Raw genomic sequence first — 6,000 nt, forward strand, 5'->3', positions numbered from 1 at the left:
ATGGTTAACTCATCACTTTTTGACAAGTTTATCAAAAACAAGGTAACAAGAATGAAACATTCGAACACAAGAGGGATTCTGTTCTTCATGCGTCTCCTTGACCATGAGATACCACAGACAGCAAATTTGTAAGAAGCTCACGATAGCATGACAGTCTTTGCCATGTCCAATGGGCAGCAACCATATAATTGTAAAATCAGAACGGTCCGAGTCATACCCACTCCCCCCCTTCCCCCCCCCCCCCCCAAATAATGAACACAACTCCCCACAAGCAACATAACTATATTGTTCTTCGTTCGGGGAACTAGGGCTGAATCGGGACTCAGGAGAATCTCCCTGGCGATCGCCGTTTCCGTGGTCCTGGCAAGAGAGACCAATTGCCGACGGACCCTTCTCCAGTGTGTCTGTAGCAGACCAACCGAAGGCATAACGTATCCGTTTGATGGCAACGACTGCATCGCTCTGTCGCACTAAGGCCAAAGCGGAAGAGTCGATAGTTGGTGCGGAGGAGAGACCACGAGGAGCCCACTTACATTGGAAGAATTAGCAGGCCGATATTGGACCAAACAGCCTTCCAGTCTGTCTCTGGAAATAGAGACTCCAAAGAGGAAACGCGATATGGAAACATCAAGCGACATAACAACATTTTTACAGAGAGGTGCGACTTCGAAAGAATGTCAACCCCCAAACAATGGATATCAATAAGAATTCCCAAACATGCATTATTTTATTATTTAACTTATCAACATCTTCTGGATCTCAAACATGCATTATTTTATTATTTAACTTATCAACATCTTCTGGAGAGGATAAGCTTCGCAGGTCGGTACACGCAAAACACGCTGTAAGTGATACGGGTAGTAACAATAGTCATGAAGAATATTCCACATGGTCGTCTGGCTTATCCTGTACCGACGGGCCAACTTCCTGGTACTGAGAGGGTGGTCAGCTTCCAGAGTGTTAATCACATTTTCCTCCAAGCCTGGTGTCCGAACATTTCAAGTATGTTCTTCACGCTTCCTGCTTCCTGAAACGACCTGAAACGGCGAAACACTGTTGCAAACACTAAATGCTCTGGTTGTTGGCGGGGATAAGTCTCCTGATACAACTTTGCTATCCGTCGCCCGCTGGCATTTGCCTTTCCGTAAGTAAACTCCACGTCGGTAAACTTTCGATTCGAATACGAAACAGTTGTGTATAATCCACTACAAGGTGAGTCAGTAAGAGAATTCAATCAGTCACAACATTACCAATTACTATGGCAGGAGAGGGTGCTAGGGCACGACGTACACTATGTGATCAAAAGAATCCGGACACCTGGCTGAAAATGACTTACAAGTTCGTGGGACCCTCCATCAGTAGTGCTGGGATTCAGTAAGCCTTGATAACAGCTTCCACTCTCGCAGGCATATATTCAGTCACGTGCTGGAAGGTTTCTTGGGGAATGGAAGCCAGTTCTTCAAGGAATGCTGCAGTGAGGATAGGTGTCGATGTCGGTTGGTGAGTCCTGGCACGAAGTCGGCATCCAAAACATCCTAAAGGTGTTCTAAAAGGACTCAGGTCAGGATTCGTGCAGGCCAGTCCATTACAGGGATATTAAAGACGTGTAACCACTCTACCACAGGCCGTGGATTATGAACATGTGCTCGATCATGTTGGAAGATGCAGTCGCCGTCAACGAATTGCTCTTCAACGGTGGGAAGGTGCTGGAAACATCAACGTAGGCCTGTGCTGTGATAGTGCCACGCAAGTGGTGCAAGCCCCCTTCATGAAAAACACGACCACACCATAACACCACTACCTCCGAATTTTACCGTTGGCACTACACACGCTGGCACATGACGTTTACCGGGCATTCGATACACCCACTCCCTGCCATCGGATCGCCACACTGTTTACCGTGATTCGTCACTCCACACAACTTTTTTCCACTGTTCGATCGTACAATTTTTACGCTCCTTACAATAAGCGAGGCGTCACTTGGCATGACGTGTGGCTTATGAGCAGCCCCTCGACCATGATATCCAAGTTTTCTCACCTTCTGCCTAACAGTCATAGTACTTGCAGTGGATCCTGATGCAGTTTGGAATTCCTGTGTGATGGGCTGGATAGATGTCTGTCTATTACACATTACGACCCTCTTCAATTGTCGACAGTCTCAGTCAGTCAACAGACGAGGTAGGCCTGTACGCTTTTGTGCTGTACGTATTCCTTCACGTTTCCACTTCACTATTACATCGGGAACTGTTGACCTGGGGATGTTTATGAGTGTGGAAATCTCGCCTACGGACGTATGACACAAGTGACATCAAATCAGCTGACCACGTTGGATGTCCGAGAGCTCCCCATTTTGCTCTCTCACGATGTCTAATGAATACTGTGGTTGATGATATGGAGTACCTGGAGGCACGTGGCAACACAATGCACTTAATATATAAAAGTATGTGTTTGGGGGTGTCTGGATACTTTTGATCACATAGTGTATGAGGAACAGTACCACCCCCTAGGAGAAAACTTTTTGCTTACTGCAACTGTGACTACACGATGCAGCGCATATTAGACCGAAGTCTCTGTAACAAAGTATGATTGAATAAATGGTCTCTGGCGTGGAAACCACGCATTTTCGAACATTTTAGTACTTTTTCGTGCCATATCCTCTCATTGATCAATACCTGTAGTAAGCACAACACCGTCACTTGTCAGGATTTCATTGAACTTGAATTAACAATGAACCTACTTATTTACGGTATAAAAACGGATGTAGAAAAAAATATGAAGAGAATTCATTATGCATCTTTAGTACACTTTGTGGAAAAACGTTGAAACACACAAAGACTGGGCGTCGTCTGAGGTGTCTCCACCAGAGACGCTCCGAAGCACAGAGTGACGGGAGGGAAATGGGACGCAGCGCCTTTCGCGGGCCACTGATCTCAGACGCCATTTGTCTGCGCAGCCGTCACCAGTGCCTGTGTCTCACTGCTCAGCACGTTTGTATGAGGTCACGTCTTACATGGAATGCAGCTGTCTCATTAGGATCTGGGCTTACATAAGTACCTACATTTTCAAAGCATTCAGCGCATTTTTTCTCCTAGTTATCAACGAAGGCAATGTGAAGCCCACATTAAGATGTCGTCATCTTTATGATACTTTTCTTCCGGACCGGAGACTGCAAAATTTAAGGGTGATGCATGCCTGGAAGTGCATATCTGGCGAAAATTGCTATATAAATTACTGTCCACACTGGTAAATACCCATTGATCCTCCCTTCGCGAATAATTTAGTATTGCTTTCGGTGAAAAAAAGAAATGATTATACACGCCTTTCTTATCATCAAAAGAACATGTTACTGTCTGATTTCTTGATTTAATTCATTAAGAGACAAATGTTCAAAATCGCTCTGAGCACTATGCGACTTAACTTCTGAGGTCATCAGTCACCCAGAACTTAGAACTAATTAAACCTAACTAACCTAAGGACATCATACACATCCATGCCCACAGACAAATGTAAGTACGAGGAAAGTAAATGTGAAAAAAATTGCTTTACATATGAAAACAACTGACCTACTATAGGATGAAGAAAAAATAGTTCAGTTAAGTCAAAAGACTCTGCAACATAATTAACTTATGAATGGGATCAATTGAAAATGCAGAAATCCTAAGGCTAAACAGCTACAGGTAAAATGGCAAGAAAGCGGAAAGTTGTGTTTGGTGGAAGCAGTGGTTCAACATATTGGAATGCCGAAACAATATTTAATGTGTCACCGTTAAGCGTACCAGAGGGATTCGACTGCTGAACGCAGAAGAGATACCCTCCTACGATGTCTTGGAACTGTGGACGATCAGATAATGCGTAAAGAACAGATACCATCTTCATATAGATTAGGTTTACCAGCCAATGATCTTCTTCATTGCGGATGCACTCACTTTGCTCAAACTCTTACGGGAATCGGTAGACTGACTTCAAAAAATGTTCAAATTTGTGAAGAAAAGTCCTATGGGAAAAAACTGCTTAAGTCATCGGTCCCTAAACTTACACACTACTTGAACTAACTACCATGCTCGAGGGAGGACTCGAACATCCGACGGGGGGGGAGCCACGGGAACCGTGACAAGGCGCTTCAGACGGCATGGCTACCCCATGTGGCTTGTAGACAGATCGCCACGAGTAATGAATATAGTGAGCAAGGACACTACAAATGTAGTGTGTGGACAGTCAGTTGGAAGTGTGGGTCTCACGAGGAGCGCGCCGGAGATGAGTCCCTGCAGTCGCACTATCCTCTGTGTCCTCGGTGGCTCAGATGGGTAGAGCGTCTGCCATGTAAGCAGGAAATCCCAGGTTCGAGTCCCAGTCGTAGCACACTGATGACGAAGAGCAAACTGGGATTATTTGACAGGTTTAGGGATACGAGGGAGAACGTAAGAAAGCGGAGAATGGCGGTGCTAGAGTGTGGGGAGAGAAGGGGAGACAGGACGGGATGCGTGCCAAAGGGGACCAGGAAGGAAAGTATGGGAGAGGGCAACATCCGAGGAGGGAGTGCACAGACGGGGAGGGAAGAAGTAAAAACTACTCTGGGATAAGGAGGGGAGGAGAAAGGGGTGCCCTCGATAGAGAGAGAGAAACAAGGCCAGCCTATAATTGGTAGGAAGGGTAGCAGCCATTGTGAACATCATCCGTGAGGGGGAGGTGCTGAAAATTTCTCTGATGAGGGGGATGGATGGTGTGGACGTGGAGGGAGAGGGGTAGCATACAGCGATAGGGGTGCAGCAATGGGTGGGGTTGTAGAGGAAGGAGGACACCAGGAGATGGGGTGGGAGGGGGATCAAGCCTGCATACAGTGTAAAGGTTGCAGATACCTTGAAGGAAAAGGAGGTGGTGGGAGAAGGGAACGAGGTCATACAGGAGCCTTATGGGGGACAGAAGGTGGATATGGAAGGCACGGCAGAGTGCATGGCGTTCAATGACTTGGATGGCCTTATAAAGGTGGGGAGGAGCGGAGATCCAGGCAATGCTGGCGTAACAGAGGATGGGACTGATGAGGGATTTGTAGGTGTGGAGGATGGTGGAAGGATATAATCCCTTTGTCCAGCTAGACAGGAGTTTCAGCAAGTGGAGGCAGGTATGGGCTTTCTGCTGTATGGTCAGAGATGAGGGGTCCAGGTTAGGCGACAGTCAAGTTTGAGGCCAAGGTATCTCAAGGTGTTGGTGAGCTGGATGGGATGACCATAAATGGTTTGGTACAAATCATGGAGACAGAAGGAGCAGGTCATGTGGCCTGTGATGATTGCCTTGGTCTTGAGGGGTCGATATAATAGAACCACTGATTGCACGAAGTGGTGATCTGGTCAAGGTGGGTTTGGAGGGTGAATTATTCAAGGGTAGGATCGAGAACCAAGAATGTGGGGTCGTCAGAATATTGGAGGAGGTGTACAGGTGGGGATGTCTTGGGCATATCAGTATATCAGTGGTGTACAGGAGACAGAGGAGAGGGGAGAGGACGGAACCTTAGTGGACGCCAGTTGTGGAATAAAAGATACAGGAGTTGGTATCATGGAGAGTAACGTAGAAAGGATAGTGTTGGGGGAAGGAAGCGACCAGATGGACAAAATTGATAGGCAGGGTGTAGGTTTTTAGTTTAAAGAGGACACCGGGATGCCATATGTGGTCTAAGCATTTTGGAGGTCGAGTGAAACTAAAACGGTGGAGCTTCAGGAGTGTAGTTGGAAGGAGAGAAAGCTGACAAGGTTAAGGATTTGGTCATAGGCCGAGAAGGAGGGTCGGAAGCCACAATGGGTAATGGGGAGGAGATGGTGTTGATAAGGTGGTGATGGATATGATGGGAGAGGGTGGATTCAAATTCCTTACTGCAGATGGAGGTGAGGCAGATGGGACGATAGGAAGAGGTGGCCGAAGTGGGTTTGTCGGGTTTGAGGAACAAGAGGGTGTGAGAAGTCTTCCACAGTTCGGGTTAGAAGCTGGTGGAGAGGATGATGTATAAAT

Source organism: Schistocerca americana, chromosome 3, assembly GCF_021461395.2.
Source record: "Schistocerca americana isolate TAMUIC-IGC-003095 chromosome 3, iqSchAmer2.1, whole genome shotgun sequence".
NCBI classification, from domain to species: Eukaryota; Metazoa; Arthropoda; class Insecta; order Orthoptera; family Acrididae; genus Schistocerca; species Schistocerca americana.